Here is a 15,249-nt window from a genome sequence, read left to right as displayed (position 1 = left end):
GCCTGCGGGCCAGGAAGTGTTGAAGAAGTTCCCAGAGCCACTGGGCCTGGGGGATGTGGGACAGTTTGAGAGGAGCCTAGCAAAGCTGGACAATCATTATGAGGCACAAGAAAACAAGATTATTGCGCACTATCACTTTGCCACCAGGGAACAGAGGGCTGGTGAATCGATTAAAGAACTTGTCACAGTGCTGAGGGGTCTCACTGTGAAGTGTTGTTTCACACACTGTCAGAATGAGCACATACAGGACCAATTTATGATTAAGTGCATCAATGACAAGAACAGGGAAGAGATGTGAAGAGAATGTGATCCGACCCGCAACAGGGCAATTGAGATTACGAAGAACATCGAGCACACTGAATTGTGTATCCAGGAGTTGCACTCGGAGAAAGGTAGTGATGGTCACAAGACAGTGGTGGAAGATGTAGAGGTCAAAAAAACGACCAAGGCGGGCCAGAAACAATGGTCTGGCAATAGGAAGAAAGATGCCCAGAAGGGGAGAGATGGCTCCAGAACAGGTGGTTCGATGGCTTGTGGTGATAAGAGCACTCTGCTCTGTCCATCTAAAGTGGAAGCAAGCAAAATTTAGGGCAACAGAGGTTATCGATGTGGAAGTGACAATCAACTGGGAAATGACAAGGAGTGTGCAGCGGCACACATAGTGTGTCGTGAATGTGGCTGGAGAGGACATCTTGCTCAATGCTTCAAAAACGTCAGGGCCTTTGGACAGATGCGAGAAGTGTACGATGAGGAAGAATGTGATGAATACGAAGAAATGGGAAGAGAAATTATTTCCTCTGTCCAAGCGGTGTCAGGAAAAGTGATGAGGAAGAAGCCATATGCGCTGGTATCTCTGAATGGGGTTCATATACCCATGTTAATTGATAGTGAGGCGTACTAATCTCTCATAAGCATACAGGTGTGTAGAGAGGAGTTCAGGTGTTGTACTTTAAAAGAACCAGAAATCAAGGAAAATTCTTATGAAGATGTTCCCATTGACATTATAGTCAAATTTGAAGCTGAATTGCAATTTAAAGGGAGAAGAGCATCTGGTGTGGTATATGTAGCAAGAAAGGGATGAGAACTACTTTCATGGGGTTATCAAGCTGAATTTGCCATCATGCTAGATTCGTTTCATCCTGGACAAGTCCTGACGGTCCAGGATAGTGGAAAAACCCCCTCTTGGTTTCCAGAAGTGTTTGAGAAGAAAATATGATGTCTCAAAGGCTTTGTTCATCGGATAAGACTCAAGCAAGGAGCATTACCGATTTCTGCAAAGGTGAGAATGGTACCTTTGACCTTGCCAAAAGAAGTGAAAGTGAAGATTAAAAGAATGGAGGAGGAGGGGATCATTGAGAAGGACGAGGCCTCTGAATGGGTCAGTCCAAGTGTTGCCGTACGGTAGCCTAATAGCACTGTAACACTATGGCCCTCATTCCAAGATTGTTTCTAGTCATGGCGCTATTAGCGCCATGACTAGCACCAATACCGGTACCGCCACCGACTTGGTGGTATGGGGACTTACCGGTCTATTCCGACCATTGCGGGACCGGTAAGTCCCCATTTGAAATGCCATTCCGCATTCCCATTTGAGCCCCCATAGGGCTCAATGGGAAGGGGGAAGGCGTCAATAACGGTACCGTAAATTGTGGTACCGTTATTGCCCCCGGTATCCCTTTGCGGGTCCCTTCCTTAACGCCTGGTAAAACCAGGCGTTAAGGGAGGGACCCGCAAAGGGACCTCGGAATAGGGCGCAAAGGGATTACCGGCACCGGTGTCATTACCGGTGCCCCGGTATCCCTTTGTGCTCAGGTCGTAATGACCCCCTATGTATTGACTTCAGAAGTTTAAATAGAAATGTGGTGGCTGAGAAGTTCCCTCTAGATGACTTAATGGCAGGAGTGGCAGGAGCCCACATTGTTTCTATTTTAGACCTGAGAGCGGCTTATTATCAGATTGTACTTCATGGAGATTCAATGGATTTAACACCTATTGGATTGATAAAATGCAGGAGGATTCCGTTCAGGCTTGTCTTGGTGGCAAGTGTATTTCAAACTGTAATGCATAAGTTATTGAGGGATGAAGTGGATGATGTGTTGGTGTGTGGCGCATCAATGGAGGAGAATCATGGGTGTATGAAGAGGGTGCTTGCGATTTTGACGGTAGCTGGCTTAACGATAGCCATGGAAAAATGTACATTTAGGGCTGACAAAGTCACATAACTGGGTCATGAGATTAGTGTGAAAGGTGTCAAACGAAGCATGACACATTTGAAGCCATTACAAATATGCCTGAGCCTAGGATTAAGTTGTAGTGGCGTCAATTTTGGGTTTGGTGGAATTTTATAGCAAGTTTGACTTGCAGCCAAGCCTAAGCACATGAGGAGGCTCACAAAGAAAGGTGTGGTGTTCAATTGGGATGAGTGCGCCAAGGAATTTCAATGTATTAAGTGTTGTGTAGTTCATGCACCGCTATTGGTTGGTTTCATGGAAGGATGGAAGCATTTATACGGATGCAAGTGATTGTGGTCTGGGGTAGTGCTTTTGCAAGAGGAATATGGAGAACTGCTGACTATTGCTTTTACCTCAAGGATACTTAAGGAGGCAGAGAGACAGTATTCTATAGTAGAAAGTGGTGTGTGTGTGTGGGAAATCAATACATTCCGGATTTATTTGTGGGGGCAAGACTAAAAAGGTCAGAACAGACAATAAACCTCTGGTGGGTCTTCAACAGAGGTGGTTTGGAAGGAATTTTACTGAGAATAATGAAATGGGTGAGTAGGTTACCAGGCTAGCAATTTGAGGTCGAGCATTTTCATGGGAGAACAATGTGGTAGCTAATGCGTTGTCAAAAGTCAGTAGTGCTCATTGGTTGGTGAAGGGTATACTGAAACTGATGAGGATTTTGTAAGCAGTGTTCAGGTGCAGACAAGCAAGCAGAATGGGGAAGGGGTGCTCAGGAGATGAAATCTATCAAGCTGTGTTGCAGTTGTAACAGATGAATTTGTAGAGAGGAAGATGTACACGTCATCTAGAGAGCTCGCCCTCTCACCCGCATCATTCTGGAGGAACAGCAAGAGAGGACTGTGTGTGACACCTGGTATCATCCCAATACCACATTGAAGGTATGAGAGACGTTATTCGTACCAAATGTATCCTCGAACTGATGCAGTAGACAGGAGTCTGCAGACACCACTGGACATAGAAGAGCTTTAAGTAAAGTCGTATCGAAGAGAAGTGACGTCACAAAGAGAGATGATACATAGACGCACTGAATCTGATGAATGGATGTCCAAAGGATAAAGGATATAACTGAAGCAACGAGCTAAAACATATATCCAGCTACAATCCTGCACTGCCTTGCCTCTCGGCTCCCCTGCACTTGTGGTCTGTATCTGTAACCCTAAAGTCCCCTCCCTTGCACTTATTTGCCACCTGCTGGCTGCACTTATGAGTAGCCGCACTTGGCACCCGTTGGCTGCACTCTTGTTTTTCTCCTTTGTCACGCACTTCTCCAACCTTCCCCTACCCTCAGCACTTCTCCCCTCCCCTTCCCTGCTCTTGCGCTATCTCAATGACACAAGGCCTAGTAAGATCATTATTTTTGTCCTCCTTTTTGTTTCCCCCTCCTTGTCTTGACGCACCAAGAAACACGTATGTACAGACACGTTATAAATGCCATATCATATCAAATCATATACGTAGAAACACAAGGCAGATAAAACAACATAGAAGCTTGCTAATGTAGGAAATATAACACGAGTAAAGCAGCCATGTTAAGAAAATGGACGTTGGCATTGTATAATAGTGATCTAGAACCCTTGAGGAGAGCGACCAAGGCTGCAGAGTAGACAGGCGCTGGAATACAGCTAAGTGCGAGAACAAAGGGTATTTGCTTGGCTCAGGATCAAGACGGCCACAGCAAGAAGCAACTGCAAGGAATGGAAGGAGTCAAAGAGGATAAGACATATAGGAAAGATATATTTCTCTCAGATTAAGTAAAGGAGTGAATAATTATGAGTGCCAAGTATTGAACAAACAAATATGCAGAACGTGCATGCAAGACAGAGCAACCACGTCTCCAGAGGCTAAGAGGAGTAATGGCACCCAATATAATTGAATTAAATAGCACTAAATAAAAAGTCAGAATGGATAAAATCATGGTCTCCTAACATGTGGTGCAAGAATCAAAAACAAGGCCTATTCTTAAAGCTCCAGACAAAGATATCAATGTACCTTCACCCCCTTAAAAGTTCTGAAGAAGAGAACAGTCAGCAAGGTCAACTACTAACAAAAAGCCTTGGCTTAGGGCCTTACTGATGAGAGATTGTAGGCTAATTAGCTAAGAAAGGCAGTTGTCGGACGTTGTTTCCCTGCACCTGGGTTTCATTGCTTATGTGCTACTAACGAGCCGAATGTCCAAGGTTGGAAGAGTGTGCAAACCAATCACGAGGGTCTAAGTAATGGTGTACTGTACATTGTTGCAGAAGCCTATCCGCTGCTGGCATTACGCTATTATCTGTATTTTGAGTAGTTAGAGGGTGTTTAAGGCGTGCCTACCAGGGAACGGGCAGCCAATGATGTTACTAACACTTATATAGAATAGAGGTATATATGTTCCCCTAACCAATCCCTCCACCCAATAGGTTTTATTCTTTGCTACGCAGGATGGCGTCATAGCTAAAGTACATCAAGGTGTAAAGGCTTTTGTGTAATGGAAATGCGTCGAGAGTGAGCTATAATTTGTTGTTTGCTAGGTTTCCCAACTTTATTGAATTGAGAATAAAGTAGTATTTTGCAATATTCTTTGAGTTTTTCCGGTTATTTGGGCTTGAGATCATTTGTTTGGTAATCCCATTCGGCACTTGGAACTCTCCAGATGCTATTGCACATTTTGGTAGCAGTGCGGATGGTCCAGATTCAGACTCTAAAATGTTTGACGTCTTCCACCATTAGGCAGAAGATCGCAAAGTTTCCTGTGGAGAATGGAGAAAAAAACCACACGTATGAAAACGAGACTGTTTGCAGGTTCCTTTGCAGAAATTCCTGTCCCGTCACCATGGGTGCCCCGCGGACTGACGGCGAACCGGTTGAGTGGGGAAGAATCAAAGCCAAAGGGCTCAAACTGAATGCAGTATGCAAGTAGAACACTGAAAGTGTATTTAAAGTTTAAATATATATATAGTAGGGAAACAGGAACGGGGTCTGTTTTACGAGACAGATGACCTTGTTTCCTATTCTTAAGGCGATAGAAGCTAACGCAACAAGTGGGGTATTTTTTAGGCATTCATGAGGCAAGGCCAAGGTGAAGAATGCGTTGCACACTTCAAGATGGAATAAAACTGAGATGAGATACATTAACTAGAGAAAGTAAATGAAGACGGTTGTAGAAGTTGTTGTGCACATTTGTTTGGGGTTATGAATATGTCAGTGTAATAAATTGATTTGTTTGACTAAGAAACATAGAACGAGTAATAATCTAGCTGTTTATCAAACCCTAAAAACAAGCAATTTATGTCAATTATAGGATTGTAAAAGTTGAGAGGAGAAATAAAAGCAAAATAAGACTCTTCGATTGTTGATAATAAAACAGCAGGATAGCGAGAATCGATAGAATTATAAACAAAGGAATAGAAATAAATGTAGGCTTGAAAATTGGTTTTACGTGATGGGCGGCGATTGATGGTGCTTGCCCAAATTAATTGTTGTGATATAATTAATTAAAGTAATAACAGAATAAAAGGTGTGGTAACTATTGACAGTTAAAAAACGACTTGTCATAATGGAGGGCACTCCTCTTTGATATTTGTGCAAAACACTACTGAGGTGCACACCTAAGATTAGGAAATAGGAAATTAGGAAATATCATGCGGAAAAGGCACGTCTGCCTTTCAAGAATTGAATAACCAGTGGAATCTTGAAGAAGCGTTTTAAAATAGATAGCGCTGCCAGATACCCTGTAAATGTACCAACCTGGAGCCCCAGATTAGCCAGATGTAACAAGAACAATAACCAACTTTATAAAAGGCCAAAGTACCCCTTTAGAATACGCCCTCTCTCACACGGTCAGGGGGTGACCACAACTGTTTATATATCAAGGAGACAGTTATAAAAATTATAAAATGTACTGTCTCCTTGATATATAAACACAAGAACAATAACACCATGGGTGTACTGCTTGTAAAAGTGTCCACATTATTATCCCTGCACCAGCTGCAGAATTCTTTACAACGGCAGCGGTACAAGGACTTTGTTGCCGGCCTGCTAGCCGAAAGCAAAATCTCTATCCCAATCCTCATATCTCAACCTCCCAGATCAATGCGTGAAGGTTGAAAGTCTTGACCTCTGGATGGAGACCCCGACCCTCCGCTCGCGAGAGAAGGTCCTCTCTTTGTGGAAGACACAATGGAGGGCAGATGGATATGTCCAGAAGGTCCGGGTAACACGTCCTCCTGGCCCAATCTAGAGGAATTAGGATCATGGGTTTCCCAAACTTTCTCAACCTGCTGATTACATGAAGAATAACGGGGATTGGAGGAATAATGGGGACTGGAGTGGAAACTCCCAGTCCACTACGAACGTGTTTCCTAGAGCACCTCTTGGGGAAAATTCCCTGGAGCAATACAGTTCACACTTCTTGTTGACACTGGTCACAAACAGATCTACTTGAGGGGTTCCACAAAGGGCGAAGATCTATTGAAGGACTTTCTGAGCTTGTTCCCGCTCGTGGGAGACTGTGCTCTGCCTGCTCAGAGCGTCTGCCGCCGTGTTCTCCTCTCCGGCTAGGTGGACTACTGATAGAGAGATTACTTCTTGAATTGCCCCGTACCAGAGCTGCATTGCTTCTCTGCACAGCGGTAGTGATCCTACGCCTCCTCTCGTGATGAGGTAGTACATGGCCGCTGTGTTTTCCGGTATTATTGGCCATTCTTTCCCCGTACAGAGGGCAGAAAGGCCTTCAGTGCTAGTCTGATCGCTCTCAGCTCCAAAAGTTTGATGTGTAGTTTGGACTCTGACGGAGACCGGCAACCACTGATTGGCAGATCGTTGGTGGTGGCTCCACATCCCATGAGTGAGGCATCTGTCACCACAATTATCTCCAGCCATGGCTGCCAAAAAGTTTTTTCCTTTCAGAATGTTTTCTTGGTACATCCACCACAGCAGATCTTGTGCTACTCTGCATGGAACCTGAAGGAGGTCTGACATTTTGCCTGAGAATTGTGACCCTTGAGTCCTGAGAGCCCATTGGAGGGATCTTATTCTCAGGCGAGCGTCTAGCACCAGGAAAATGCAGGATGCCATAATGGCGAGCAACCTCAGAAAATTGAAGGCCGTAAGACTCTCATCGTTTTGGGATTTGTTGACCATCTGCAGAATATCTTGAGACCTCACCTCGGGTGAAGAGGCTTTTCCTAAGGAAGCATCCAGGACAGCCCCAGTGAATTGGAGCCTTTGACATGGTATCATGTGTGATATCTTGAAGTTGAGGGAGAAGCCCAGACTGTGGAGGGAGCAACAGGTGGAGCTGAGATGTTCCAGGGCCTGTTCGGGGAAACGTGCCCTGATCAGCCAATCGTCCAGGTAGGGGTAGATCTGAATCCCCCCTCTCCTTAGACTCAATGTCACCACTGCCATCAACTTGGTGAAAACCCTTGGAGCGGAGTTCAGACCAAATGGGAGAACTCGAAACTGATAATGAGGATTGGCACATGAAAGTTAGCATTCTGAAGGTCCAATGATACCATACAGTCCTGAAGCTGGGGGGTCTGAAGGATCTGAGAAGGGGTAACCATCTTGAACTTGTCCTTCCTGAGGAACTTGTTCAAGTCCACAATGGGTCTCAATCCTCCATCCTTCTTGGGTATTAGAAAATAAGGGGAGTACCAACCCTTGTTCCTCTCTGTTACAGGTACCGGTTCTATAGAACCTTTCTCTAGCAGGTTCAACATTTCTTGCATAGGAAGCGTCCACCACAGGGGAATCTTTTCTGACCTCTTTGATTAGACAGTCCTCTAATCAAAACGGAACTGAAGCCAGCGGTGGCTGCGCGCACTATATATAACATCAATGACATTGACACAGAGACAGAGGCGAGGGACATCGAGTCGACAGGCATCTACGCACAGCGCCCTCTGCAGGAATCCATTTCTGATGCGGCAAAACCTGGATATGGAGATATCATAAGATGAGGAATATGTGGGCAAACACAATCCATTCGAAAAGTATTTTCATCCGAGCAACCCAAGTGGCATCCATAAAGACTCCTGCGGCACCACAATCCACCAATGCGGATACTTTTACTGAGTGTAGTTCATTCAGTTATGAACAATTCAACCATCAAAACCAAAAGAGATGTGCTTGCCCTCAAAGCCGACTGTAGAACACTGTTGTCTTGTGTTAGGGGATTAACAAATTGCTCCCAGTCCTGTGCCCTTTTGGGGTCAGGAGTTGGCATTTACCTTTCTCCTGGGAGCCGTTAGGCAGAATCACCTGAAGTACAGTTTGGGAACACTACAGGCAATTAGGACTACAAGTGTAAGCACAATATCACACACTAATACACCACATAAATCCAACCGTTAAGTAATTGAACAAGTTTAGCTCAAAAATGAAGTAGGAGTAAAATGACAATTCAGATACTTAATAAGGGAGGGAAAAGACACGGTTATAAGAACAGACAGCCCAAATACATTCCTAGGCAGGGCAAAGGGTTTCAGTTAAATACAACCACCAATTCTTCTGAATAGGCCTGGGCCAAAGTCAATGGTTCAGAGTCTTTTGTATAGGATAGCACAGTTCTGGTAGATAAGGGTAAATCTTTGCCACAGATTTTTAAGGATTTGGCTAGGTGAAAAGTTTGACGAATGTTTAGGGAAGGACAAGCATTCGTAGTTGAGGAAAGTTTCATGCACTTTTTCGATGGCCAAAAAGATTTCCGGACCGCGTTTGCACAGTACCTTGTCAAAGAAGAAAGCTGTAGCTGAGGCAGTTGTTCCTGACACTTCGAGCAGATCTCGCTGTTCCTGAGCTTCAGTTGTGGGGACAAGAAGGAGCACGTCAGGAGGTTTCTGCATTGCCCAGGGAAGAGGCCAAAAGCTTTAGCAAAATGTCGGTTTAATGTGTGAGTGCCTTAAAGGCATGGTCTAGTAACATTTTTTATTGTCCCTATGGGTCGGCCATGTTTTTTTAAGGCTAAGTGGCTCGATTTTAGAAAACTTTCCTATGGACCTTACCCGAGTTTTCGTCCATTAAACGCATGCGAAAACAAGCACCTGGGAGCCGCCATTTTCTGATAATCCTATCTTTTCCCCGATCGCCCTGGCTGACCTGCTTTTGCGGCACTAAATCAATTCCCCCGCCCCTGAGCCTGTCATCAGCAGACTCGTACCGCCCATTTCCCAACACCAAAGCACATCTCGTGTCAACATTCGCTGCGCTTCAGCTAATGACGTGTCGCCATGGAAATGGCAGGACGCCTCTCACCTCAATAAGTATAAACAGACCGTTTCACAACACACAGCAGCCGATTTTCGATTCCATTCCTCTCTCTGTTTTACTTTGAGTATTCTGTGACTCGTTTCTGTGCTCTGGTCAGCTACCTTCGCCGCTTGTAGCCCGTGTGAACACCTGTACCATCTCTGTAAATTATTTTACTTTGTTTACCACACAATGGCTACAATAATGCCCTACATGTACGAGCCTGAGTATACCGAGGAGGAACTACTGGAAAGGGAAGCACGTGAAAACGATGGGGATTCGGACGGCAGTTGGGAGGACGATTCAACAGATGAAGAGCCTGGGCCTAGTCGCATCGACGGCGTCTCCACCTGGTGTACATGCAATCGGTGCGAGCTAATGCCAACCGAGGACGAGAACTGCTGCTGCCGAGAAAACTCGGGATGCCTGGCCTACATTTCGGAAGGCGAGCCACGACTGCAATGCATCACCGAGCTGCCAGACTTCAGGGCAGCTTGCCTCACACGGGCCTAGTTGAGGATAATGATGGTGCTTATGCACGAACTTCGCGCAACTGTTCGTCCTCGTAATCCGAGTAACGAGTAAGTATACTCTGCATGTCATGCCACTCCTATTTCATGTTCTTCTACTATATCCAAAATTACATCTACATATCATTGTAACGCATGTAAGTCATTCAATAGTGTGCATTGTCTAGATAGCATTTGTCCGTGCTGAATGCCATTAGTTACAAGAATTGTCATTGACAACAAACGTTTATTAAACTTATCTGGGTCATTTAAAAACAGTTTGTTTCATTCCTTTTCACAGGTGGTACAGGCTGGTGGCCTATCGTTCCTTTACATGGTGGCTTCACGGGAGGCTTGGACACCGCGTTCGAAGAGTGATACCCGCCTGTGCCATTCGTGCCATTAGAGACACGTTCCCGAGTGACAGCGGTCAGTACAGGGGATTTTCTCTCGCTGTGCTGCAACCTGACCTGTATAACCTTTAAAGTCTTCTATTTTTGTGTCATGAAAATAAGATACAAAATAAAACACATTTATTTTAACAACGTTTGTCTCGATTTTTTAAATGATTCAAGTGTGTCTCCATTCAAGGATGGACGTCAGACACCTGTGCAGGGTGGTCACTATCTATCTAAGCTAACATAACATATTATCGATAATGCATGCATCAAATAACACTTTTTCAAAGTCTTTCAGTAGGTTATGTCTATATAAAAGTCACACATATATCTATACTATCAATTACCATTGGATTATACATGCCCTAGGGTCTTGGCCACTATAATACACCGGTTGAAGTGTGGGTCTGTGCTCACAAGAATCTCCGGTATGTGGCATTTGTTATTGATAAGCAACGATATACTATCATTGATATAAAGGCGATATACTGTATATTGATATAAAGGCGGTTCGCGCCGGTGGATGCACGCTGGCATGGGGCGGGGCTGTCCGGGGCGCGAAAGGCCAAGGTGCCAAACTACATGTACACTTCAAAAGGTGTCCCACGCCAAGGGGCCATCGGTCACATGGCCTACTCAGACCCCGTGTCTCCAGCCAGGCCTCCCCTTGAAGCAGGCCGCCCCCCTGCAATCCACATAAGTGTGTCTCCATTCAGCAGTCTTCCTGTGCCTTATCTGCACGCCCCAGGCCCATCCATCCCACCCCCCTGTATCAAAGGTGGTTCCCACCCGGGGATGAGCGCTGGCATGGGGGGGATGTCCTGGGCGCGAAAGGCCAAGGTGCCAAACTCCATGTACACTTCAAAAGGTGTCCCACGCCAAGGGGCCATCGGTCACATGGCCTACTCAGACCCCGTGTCTCCAGCCAGGCCTCCCCTTGAAGCAGGCTGCCCCCCTGCAATCCACATAAGTGTGTCTCCATTCAGCAGTCTTCCTGTGCCTTATCTGCACGCCCCAGGCCCATCCATCCCACCCCCCTGTATCAAAGGCGGTTCACACCCGGGGATGAGCGCTGGTATGGGGGGCTGTCCTGGGCGCGAAAGGCCAAGGTGCCAAACTACATGTACACTTCAAAAGGTGTCCCACGCCAAGGGGCCATCGGTCACATGGCCTACTCAGACCCCGTGTCTGCAGCCAGGCCTCCCCTTGAAGCAGGCCGCCCCCCTGCAATCCACATAAGTGTGTCTCCATTCAGCAGTCTTCCTGTGCCTTATCTGCACGCCCCAGGCCCATCCATCCCACCCCCCTGTATCAAAGGCGGTTCACACCCGGGGATGAGCGCTGGCATGGGGGGATGTCCTGGGCGCGAAAGGCCAAGGTGCCAAACTACATGTACACTTCAAAAGGTGTCCCACGCCAAGGGGCCATCGGTCACATGGCCTCCTCAGACCCCGTGTCTCCAAGCAGGCCTCCCCCGAGGCAGGCCGCCCCCCTAATACCACGACATACATACGTCATTCATTCACAAACACACCCCAGTTTCTAATACTTTAAAAACCACTCGATATGTCTCATGAGAACATCTTTGTGCTTTGCAACTCAACTCTTGAACGTGCTACCTGGGAACCACTGAGATCTATGCTAATCTGCTTGTCGTTGTGCTATCCGTGAACTCTGTGTCCGACCGCTTCGAGCATACCCATCAGTGCGCTACCTGTGGCCATCCACCTATTCTCCCGCAACATACTGCTCTGCTTGCTGAACCCAACTGTTTGTTGGTCAAGGTAAGGCCATGTATCCTGGTTATATTTCGCAGATTTTTAAATTTCTATCTATTTTCCAGTAGAGTACAAAATAGTGCTATGTTCATTGGTCTCATTGGTATTGACTTCAGTTTCCATTGCTATGCTATCAATAGATCTATTTATTTTCATCTGTGACTATTGTGATTGAATTGCATCCTTCGGGGGTCCAGTCAATAATGTTAGCATGTTTCCTTCTCGTGCAAGACAAAACATCCAAGGGACGAGTCACATATTCAGATTTCAGACACATCAATTATACATTTCTGCAACTTATGCAAATACTAAGCAGCACATAATGAACTGGAATAGTTCCTGCAACCAAAACAAACCTTGCATTGATCATTGTATGATTCATTTACTTTTGTATCAAATCTTTACTCTTGAAGATTGTATAATAATGTCGATATTTACTTTTCAGATTTATCAACAATGCCTGCCTGTTCGATTAGCGGTTGCCCTTCGAAGACCCATGCGAAATCTGAAGGAACTACAATGCATGTATTCCCGAAAACTGTTGATCGAATAAGAGAATGGGTCAGACATTGCGGATATCCACTGGATGAGCTGGAAAGTAGAGTCCAACAAGTCTTAGAGGAGAAGAGGGGTGATCGATACCGCATCTGCAGCCGGCACTTTTCCTTGGACATGTACACAACTTCTTGGGTAACAAAGAAGAATAAACGGCGAACGACATGCAAATTGCGCGAAAACGCTATTCCCACTCTATTCGTCCACATTCCGCCACCGGTGAGTCAAGTGTCCCGATTTAGCTTTAGGCCTTGCGGTAGTGTGTAGCCAAATGGATTAATAGATATTGTAGGTGTTCTATCCCTTGTAATAATTTCGATATTGATATGAGTGTATAGTTTTTTGAATAATTACATTTATCAATATATTCTTTTTCGATTTCATAACCCACAAACGCAATGTATATATATATATGGGAACAGGGAACTGTGCTGTATTGAGCATTTGCATGACATGATGCTCATGTCCAAGTATTCTGTCGGCTTACGTGGCTATTTTTAATATTGGCATTTCACTATCAATCATTAATTGACCTTTACAACTTCTTGACTATCCCTTGAATCTGAAGCAAGAACATTCTACATCCTTGACGTGGTCGCAGTTATCAACCACTTCTAGCGCGTATCAGGTAATCTTACTAGGCTAATCCGCTACATACTTGTTTTAGACATGTCAAGTAATAGTTTTATTCTAGCGTGTAATTATTTTACCGAATGTTTGGTTACTGCTTTCCAATTAATATACACCTTAGTTATCGTCCACTGGTGTTTGTTTTCAGTTATAATTAGTTTTATCCATACTAATGCAAGTACTGTCTTTCAGGGAGATGCTGAAGCGTCCGCCACATCTACAACGTTTCTAGATGATCCTCACCAGCAGGAGGTATGGATACTGACAGCTCCATCGAGCGTCATCATCAGAGCTGGAATTCCTGTCGTTTGATTGTTCTACACAATGTTTCATTCGTGGTTAGCCGTTGATATGTACCTGTGCTGTCGACCCCAGGTGTATGTTATGTTTTCACAATTGTAATCCTCTCTAATGCAAGTACTATGTTTCAGGCAGTTGATGGAGCGTCAACCCCTACACTTGATGCAGAGCCTGACATTCAAGAATACGAATCGGCGCAACAGCTTTCGGAAGTGCGCACTACATTTGCAACATCCATAGATATTCTTCAGCAGCACGAGGTATGGATACTGACAGCTCCATCGAGCATCATCATCAGAGCCGGAATTCCTGTCGTTTGATTGTTCTACACAATGTTTCATTCGTGGTTAGCCGTTGATATGTACCTGTGCTGTCGACCCCAGGTGTATGTTATGTTTTCACAATTGTAATCCTCACTAATGCAAGTACTACGTTTCAGGCAGTTGATGGAGCGTCAACCCCTACACTTGATGCAGAGCCTGACATTCAAGTATACGAATAGGCGCAACAGCTTTCGGAAGTGCGCACTACATTTGCAACATACATATTCTTCAGCAGCACGAGGTATGGATACTGACAGCTCCATCATGCGTGATCATATAACGTGATTCCATTTGCTATACTTTCTTCCCTATTAACGCAAGTGCTGTGTTTCAGGGAGACGACGAAGCTTCCACTACAATCACAACATCCAATTTAGATGATGCAGATGTAAATAAATCGGAGAAATAAGTCGATGAAATGTGATCATATTTAGATTTTCCTTTATTCTTTTGGACAATGCATCATTTGCGGTTATCTCTTTATATGTACCTGTGCGTTCGACCCCAAGTGTGTGTTATGTTTCCAATATTGAAAACCATACTAATCCAAGTACTGTGTTTCAGGGAGACGACAGAGCTTCCACCACAATCACAACATCTCATTTAGATGATGCAGATGTAAAGGAATCGTTGAAATAAGTCGATGAAATGTGATCATATTTGGATTTTCCTTGATTCTTTTGGACAATGCATCTTTCGCGGTTATCTCTTTATATGTACCTGTGCCGTCGACCCCAAGTGTGTGTTGTGTTTCCAATATGGAAAAGCATACTAATGCAAGTACTGTGTTTCAGGGAGATGCGGATGCCTCCTCTCCAATACAACCATTCATGGCAGTCCATGCAGAGCCAGAGGTATGGATACTGACAGTTCCATCGAAATAGATCATCACTGGTCGAATACTTGTCGTTTGATTGTTGCACACAATGTTTAAATCGTATTTGGCTATTGAGATGTACCTGTGTGTTCGTCCTCACGTGTTTTATGCTAACAATATTTTGATACATAGTAATGAAAGTACTATGTTTCAGGGAGACGATGGAGCCTCATTCCTTGCTGTCTATGCGGATACAGAAAATATAGTCCTTGCAGCGCAAGAGGAAGGGAGGACATGCAGAAACGAATCGGAGCTACAGCGTGCAGACGTTGAAGGTCGAGTCAAAAAAGTTGCAAAGAAAAAAAAACAAAAAAAGGTTAGTTACAAACAGTTAATAACTTTAAAAAAATGTTTGTGGTGGGGACTATTTTATGTTTTTTTCCAGTCAATTCTACTACACTCC

This window comes from Ambystoma mexicanum, chromosome 11 (assembly GCF_040938575.1).
Source record: "Ambystoma mexicanum isolate Mex_15411 chromosome 11, UKY_AmexF1_1, whole genome shotgun sequence".
Classification (NCBI taxonomy): domain Eukaryota; kingdom Metazoa; phylum Chordata; class Amphibia; order Caudata; family Ambystomatidae; genus Ambystoma; species Ambystoma mexicanum.
This window is presented reverse-complemented; position numbering follows the sequence as displayed.